The 8,614-nt window shown below is 35.3% G+C and overlaps 1 long non-coding RNA gene across 1 annotated transcript; it reads left to right on the forward strand.

The window, feature by feature from the left end:
• Positions 1 to 6,224: 6,224 nt before the first annotated feature.
• Positions 6,225 to 8,302, forward strand: LOC125222549 (uncharacterized). The gene is made up of 4 exons (XR_016134618.1): positions 6,225 to 6,376; positions 6,461 to 6,529; positions 7,586 to 7,651; positions 8,099 to 8,302. It is a non-coding gene; the product is annotated as an uncharacterized LOC125222549 (long non-coding RNA).
• The last annotated feature ends 312 nt before the right edge of the window (positions 8,303 to 8,614 follow it).

Here is an 8,614-nt window from a genome sequence, read left to right on the forward strand (position 1 = left end):
AGAAAATGATTACAAACACAATTTAATGAAAAGACAATTATACCCCCTTGTTGACATAATGTGGTATTTGTTGACATTTTGTTAATCTTGTGGATTAGTGGTCCATATTGCATCTCATTTCTCAATTTAGCTAAATAATCTCAACCTAACAAGACCCTATATATATATATATATATAGGGATGTACTAAGATGACAACACTCTTTATTGTAACATCATACCACCATTTTAGGCCATTGGATCTGAAAATCGTGTGCTTGTCATGCTGCCACGTGTAAAAACACGGAGGGGTAAAATAGGAAATTTCTAATTTTACGTTACCAGATTGCAGTGCTGTTCATTGAATATTTGCAGTCTTAGCACAACAATATTGCAGTTTACCACGACTGCAATATCTAATACAGTAGACTACAATATCTAATATAGTAGACTGCAAACCCGTGTTTTTTCATAAAACTTAATCCTAGGCGTCCATAGATGAGATCTAACGGACTATATTGGTGGTATGGTGTTATCCTATCTATGGTGGCACCATAGTGCACCCCTATATATATATATATATAGGGGTGCGTTAAAATGACAACACTCTTAAAATGACACTGTGACACCACGCTAGACTGCAATATTATAAACGCTAGACTACAATATCCAATACACTAGACTGCAATCTATAGATTGCAGTCCAGCGTATTGGATATTGCAGGCGGGAAAAATTGCAGTCTAGCGTATTGGATATTGCAGTCCGCGAAAATTTACCGTTGAGCAATTTTTATGATTGCCACATGGCAGCTGGTTATTCGTCCATGTGTACAAATGATTGGCTAGGATTGGTGGTATGGTGTTACCTTAAGAGGTGTTGTCATTTTAACACAAACATATATATATATATATATATATGTTTGTGTTAAAATGACAACACCTCTTAAGGTAACACCATATATATATATATATATATATATAGGGGGTGCGTTAAAATAACAACACTCTTAAAATGACACTGTGACATCACGCTAGACTGCAATATTATATATGCTAGACTGCAATAGTATAAACGCTAGACAGCAATCTATAGATTGCAGTCTAGCATATTGAATATTGCAGTCCGAAAAAATTGCAGTCTAGCGTATTGGATATTGCAGCCCTTGAAAATTTTCCCTTGAGCTTGCCACATGGCAGCTTATTGTTCGTCCACATGTACAAATGATTGGCTAGGAATGGTGGTATGTTGTTACTTTAAGAGGTGTTGTCATTTTAGCACAAACCTAAAATGACAACACCTCTTAAAGTAACAACATACCACCATTCCTAGCCAATCATTTGTACATGTGGACGAATAATAAGCTGCCATGTGGCAATCATAAAAATTGCTCAAGGATAAATTTTCACGGACTGCAATATCTAATACACTAGACTGCAATTTTTCCCGACTGCAATATCCAATACGCTAGACTGCAATATATAGATTGCAGTCTAGCGTTTATACTATTGCAGTCTAGCATATATAATATTGTAGTCTAGCGTGGTGTCACAGTGTCATTTTAAGAGTGTTGTCATTTTAACGCACCCCTATATATATATATATATATATATAATCCCATTATCCACAAATCCACTCTTAAAGACCGAACCACCGAACCCTACCAAATTAGGGCTTTTAGATCTAGTTTTTTATGGATAAGATACATAAATTTATAAATTATTTTTGCCTTCATCACGAGCCTATTTTAATTCATCCGAAGGTAAATAAGTCATACTAACATGTTACGAAGATTTAACTTCGTTCCAGAATATATTACTTCATTCTATTAGGTTTTTACTTCATTCTAGTAGGTTTTTACTTCATTCCAGTAGGTTTTTACTTCATTCCAGTACGTAAATGTGGTTTCGCCGTCGCGTGCCTTTCTTTCTCTCTACAATATCTATCACCACCGCCATGGCGCTAATATTGGTTTAATAAACACATGGAATAGTGTAATAAATTATTGGAATGAAGTATGTGTAGAAGCATTTGAAGTCTTACTGGAATGAAGTAAAAATCTTATCCAATGAAGTAATAACGTTCCTGAATGAAGTAATAAACTCACTTGAATAAATTGCATTTTTAAATGTTAATCAAGCAAAAACCCACGTCAATGGATTTGAATGAAACATATGTTGAATCATTTCAAAACCTACTGGAAGCAAGTAAAAATATGTTGTAGTTTCAAGGTATTAGGTACAGAATGAAGTAATAAACCTATACAATGAAGTAAAATGGGCTAGTAATGAAGCAGAAAAAATTTTCACAGCAGCACATCTCATAAAAAACACTAGATCTAATGGCCCAGATTTGGTCTCTAGTTCGGTCTTTAAAATTGGTTCGACATTGGTCGCAACTCTCTCTCTCTCTCTATATATATATATATAGGGGTGCGATCATATCATAACTCATATTTATGTGATAACCTAATAACCTTATCATTTTATGGTTCAAAAGTATCATTTTTACTAAAAATGATATTTTTTCACCATGCATAAAATGATACTTTTATTCCATAAAATGATATTTTGTTTCATAAAATGATATTTTTCGTTCATAAAATGAGGATTATTAGATTATCACCATAAATATGGGTTATGATATGATCACATCCCTATATATACATGGATTAGTTGTTGAAAAGTATTACTCCTATCTTTGAGACTATTCTCCGTGAGAGTACCTTTCTCATTTAATCACATTAGCATTAGTTTTTTTAAATTTATCTATTTGATTTAATTATAACTTATGATTATTGACATTTTGACTTTATACATAAAAAAAACAAAAAAAAAAATAAATCAAAGCTCAATTTTTTAAAATATTAGAATTAAACTAAATGGATAAAACAGAAAAACTAATACTCCTACTAAGGTGAACTAATTAAATGTGATGGTGCGCACATAAATTATGTTGTAATATCAAATTCAAATGTATATATAGTGTATGGATAGAGAACTAGTGAGAATTTGATTTTTCGTTAAAAACTGAAATTATAAACAAGCACGTAAAATTAATTGAACAAAAGAAGAATAAATAAAAAATACTCCATTTTCCAGAGCCAAGGTGGGTTCTTTACCTTAGTTATTCGTATTCAATATTTCTGATGTGCTACGGTTTCACATTGATTAATATATACTCTATATATGTGTAGATCTGAGCAGTACACAATGTTACATTGATTGAAAATAATTGATCCGATTAAACGGCCCGCCAAAAGAATTCTAGGTGCTACATTCATTGAAAATGGAAATACATTTACCGCAAATCTTTGAATTGAAAAAAGCTGAAATTAATTAATAGTATTACACTAGATCTAAATATATATTTTACCGGCCCGCCAAAAGAATTCTAGGTGCTACATTCATTGAAAATGGAAATACATTTACCGCAAATCTTTGAATTGAAAAAAGCTGAAATTAATTAATAGTATTACACTAGATCTAAATATATATTTTATATGATCAGAGAGTGTTATATTGCTAATTCAATATTTAATTGCTAACTATAACCAGATAATAGCCATTAGATATTCAAATTAAAGGCCTAGATTATTAGCCCCAGAATGTCAATACCATCAACAAAAATCGTTAATTTACAACAAATTAGTTGTAACTATGAAAAATATCTCAGAACTTTAAAACGCATATAACTTTCTCGATTTAAATTATTTTTTCGCACAACATATATCAAATTAAAGATAATTTTATAAGGATTCTAACGAGATCTCACTTGCATATGTTGCGATATCAAAATTTGAAATTTTTTTCAATATTTTCGTACATCAACAAATGTCTACATGATATATAAAATATGTCAAAATAATACATGTAGAATGTCAATATAAGCAATGTGTTTCTCAAAGCATTGTGTTGACATTCTCAAAGCATTGTCTTATATTTTCGAAACACTATGTTGACATTTTAACAAATCATAGTTTAAGATGGTTTTAGAGGTGTTTAACCCATGTTTTTTGTTGACTTGAGGTGTTTATAATAGGTTTTCACCCATATAGTCGTTAATTAGATGAACTAATGAATTTGTTGGAGATTTGAAGTAAAAACAGGTTAAAACGGAGCAAATGGTTGATTCCAGAGATTTCGCCCGCTTGGGCGTTTTGAAGTGAAGTCCAGAGAGAAAACCCGTTCAGGCTTTTCGCATCCGACAAAAAGCCCGATCGGGCGTTTTTCATCTTGCCAATCGCGCGATCGGGCGTTTTACGCAGATACCCATTTTTGCCCATTTTTCACTCCGAGTATAAAAGAGTTCTCACTCATTTTCGAACCCTAACTTCCCCTACTGCAAAATTGAGAGAGAAATCGAGAGATTCAAGTGGCAAGGAGGCTTCCATCTTCAAGAGATTGAAGAAGAAGACTCTCCCCAACATCAAGTCCACCTTAGGGAGTTCTATTTTCCATTCCTACTATGTTTTCCTTTGTTATTCTTGTATTTACTTCTTGTATTTACTTTTGTTTTAGCTTCCACCTTGATTTGTGCTTATCTATCTCTTTTGTGATGGTTTTGTTGGTCATTTGGCTTTTTCATTATCTAATTGCTTAGCTACTGATAAGGCTAATTTCATGCATTGGTTATGGGGATAAATTCTGTGATTTCCTGGGTCTAACAAGGTTTTATAAGCCAGGTGTGTAGAGAAATCGTCAGATCCAGGAAGAAGGAGAGGATCACCTGGAGAAGGAAGCTGGCAGAGAAAGTGAGCAGGAAAGAGAAGGAGTTTACTAGACGAAGGAGCATCCGAAAGGAGGGCAAAATGGGAAGCACAAGGAAGAGTCTAGAAGCTCCATCCCTTATAAATAAGAGCACGCACCCAACATGAAGGGAACGTTTTTCTCACCATCAGCTCTTAGCTCAGCCTTTCTCATTCTCTACACACACTTTTAGGGGAATCATCTGGGGGTTTACGGTTCAGGAATTTATCGGTCGTGTGTAACACCGTCTCCACGGGAGGCGAAGATACAATCTCTTTACCTGCTTTCTATTTATGTTTCTGGATTTTCCGAGACTTCGCTGTTCGAAGCTGATAAACTCATGTTTTAGTTGGTTTAATTGGTCTGTTGAGGTACTTAATGTTGAGTTTTGATGCTTGAATTGTCTATTTCCAGTCAATTATCCTATCTTTTGGAGTTTCATGTGTTTGTTGAGTGTTCTAGGATGAATAGATGAAAAAGAGGCAAAAATCCGACCGGGTAGGACGGAATCAGCATATGAGATCAGAAATGGGCCGAAAAACGACATCCGACCGGGTGAATTTCCAGCACAAATATTCCACCCGGCCGGGTACAATGAAAACAGCGTGATGAGTCCAAAAAGAGGTCTGAATGGCCACCCGGCCGTGTAGATTTCCAGCACAAATATTCCACCCGGCCGGGTACTGCAGTTTGACACGTCTGAAAGCTGTAAACGCGATTTTTGAAGTGAAAAAAAAGAGAAGAAAAGGCTAGGGTTGGATCCCACGAGATTCACTCTACACTTACCGCCTCCATCACTCACACACACCCCCAAGAACACTTTGAGAGAGAGAATTGAAGATTGAAGACTTCATTCCATAGATTCGTTCCATAAGAGTTCTTAGTATCTATCTTTCATGTTTTTGTTCGGATTCTTTGTGTTAAACTTAGTTTTCTCCATGAACATGAGTAGCTAAACACCTCTTTGTAGAAGTCTTGGTAAAGATGCACTGATTTCATAGTTTTTATCCAATTAATTTTGTTTTTGCCTTGCTCTTGTAGTTATTTGATTATTCTTGGGTTTATTCCTTTCAATTGCTTGATCACCATTTGATTGTGTAGGATTAATTAAATTAATCGGGAGATGAAAGGTTTTGTAACACCCCAACTTTTCTACCTTTTATTTTGTTCTCGAAGATATCGTTTGTTCTTTTAAACTCAAGTTCTTTATACGTTTGAGGGACTTGATTTTCGACCAATGAAAAAAAAAACATGTGAATGGAAACCGAAGGGATGCGATATGCGATATAGACAATGGAAAATAGATTTGTGTTTGAGCCAAACAGTTATTCTCCTAGCCCAATTATTTATATGAATTGGAGCCATTTGAGAAGGCTCAAAATAAATTCTTTTGCAGCCCAAAACTTAACTCAAACTTCTTCCATTCCAAACTCCACGGTCCACACTACTTCACCATATCTCCACCACCACAAAAATCTCAACCGCCAACCGAATCATTTTTTTCTCAATGCAAGTTTTATATCTATAAACTCACGACACTCTTCAAATCACAATCTTCTCCATTCATTCAAAATCTAAGAAGATGAGCGTATAGAAAATCGTGTGTTCTTCAGAAACTTCCTGCAATTGCAGATTGTTCTATTCGACAAAAGGTATATCTCTTCAATCCAATTTAGACATTATAATCGTTATGTATTGATTCCATAGCACAATTTCTCGATAATTCTCGATAACAGGAGAAACGAGAGAGCTCGAATTTCAATTCCTCTCCTGTTGCTAGCAAGTTTTCTTCCTACCAATTAAAGGTATATCCTCTGTTATTTATGAAATCTTTCATGGCATATACATTCACGGTAGTCCACCAATTGAATTTCTGCAATTTGTTGAATGACACTCTTCTCCCAAAGTTTCGATCTTTAATGCGTTAGAAACTTCCTTTTGTTTGCTCTTCAATCCAATTCTTGGAAATACTTCTGCCTGCCCACTAACAATTGAAATCGGACAATTTGAATCTAATAAAAAGTTAAGAGTGGGAAAAGGGGAGAGTGAGCTTACCTAACGTGAACGGGCTGAGACAGCGGCAGTGGTGACAGTAGCTGGTACAGCAGCGAGAGAGAGACAGAGGAGAGAGCTGTGACAGGAGTAGGATTTTGTGCTCCAGTGAAGTGATATTTAGAGAGAAAGCTTGAGTTTTAGAGAGACGAGTGTGACGATTGGATAAGTAGAGAGGGAAGAGTTTACTTTTGTGAATTGAGTTTACGTATGATGTTTGGGAGTATTCATGTTCAATTCGGGAAGAGTTTACTTTTGTGAATTGAGTTTACGTGTGATGTTTGGGAGTATTCATGTTCAATTCTCTTTTTAAATTGTTGTCTTTTTCATTATGTGATGTATAGGGAGTAGACGTATAGTGTTGAGGGAGTATGCATAATTATTTTAAAATTGTTTTGTTTAGTTTTGCTTTTGTGTTTTCAAGATCAGTGAGGAGTTGAGAATATACTAGTACATATACATGGTTGGGTAGGGAGTATGTACGTTGGTGGCTGGGAGTATAACATGTTTTCCTTGTCTCTTTATTTTGTTTGCATGTGATTGTTTGGGCCAGAGAATTGATTGCTATGAGATTTCTGTTTTTGGTTACGTGATTTAAGTTCAAGTGTCTCTTGTATGTAAGAGTAAAGCCAAAGGATGGAAGTATAATTTTGTCGATGCCGTTTTGTTTTATTGAGGAATCTACTTTCTGTTGACGAAAGAATGAAGGATAATTTGAGCACAGGCACTAGGACGCATGCATTGCTTTTAAATTCATTTATTTTGCAAAGTCTAATTTTTAGCTTACCATGTTTTTTTTTAAAAAAAAGGGGTGAACTTTTTGCACATCATTTGAGGTTGGAACAGAAAGTCGATTGAGGAATTACGCGAACGAGGTGGACTTTTTTTTAATTAAGGACTATTTCCTAAGTATGTTTATTTTTAAATGGTGCAAAATATGTTTGTCATGCCATATTTTTGTGTTGATGTGGGACCTATCTGAAGTGGCTTTTGCCATGTATGGTTAATCGAATTCGGGTCTGACTAGGGAGTTAGTTCCTACTCAGGCTGGTGTACACCCAGTAGATCGTGCGCTATCTCTTTGAGTTGGCCGGTCTAGTGACTTGGAATGTGGCCACATTCCTTGTCATGTAGTTCAGATATGGTATGGTGATGTTGATGATGTTGGTGAAATGTTTTAGTGACTCGGGCCCCTTTCAAAGTTAAAACCCCGAGGTCATTCGTTAATGGCATGATAAATAATTTTTATAAAAATGTTTTCGGCATGAGTCCACTGGGTGCATCAAGTACTCAGCCCTGCATTTGTTTTAAAAAATGTGCAGGTTGAGTGGTGACGAGCGCGGTGGGTGTTGAGCATAAAAGTGAAGAATGTCTATCAAATGTTCAAGAATATGTTGTGTCTTCATACATAACAGTATTCTACTCTCGAATGCTTCCGCTAAACGTTGTTTCATTTGTCTTTTGATATCGTGGAATATTGATTCTTTCAATTGTTGAACTATTGAGATTGAATACTCTGATTTAAATGGGTGAATTTCCAAGGTTGATTCATGTTTCGAGCCATTGATTGTTTCCCCTATTTCTTTCCTGTTTCTTTAATCCCCCACTAGTCGCGATTCAACCATGTTTTCTATCCTTAGAAAATGCGGGCGTGACAGGTTTTGAGTGAGGTCTTTGACCTAATTGAGCTTTTGGGAGTTAGGGGTTTTCGGATTAGAAGGGGACTTCAATCCTAGCACCTAATCTGCAGGCTTCTCACCTCGGGAGGGGGTTTAATCTATAATTGTGATCGACTTAGTAATTCTAGAGACACCAAAAGGTAAGACAATTTGATTGGA

This window comes from Salvia hispanica, chromosome 1, assembly GCF_029641045.1.
Source record: "Salvia hispanica isolate PSC_SH4W2 chromosome 1, Shi_PSC_v1, whole genome shotgun sequence".
NCBI lineage: Eukaryota > Viridiplantae > Streptophyta > Magnoliopsida > Lamiales > Lamiaceae > Salvia > Salvia hispanica.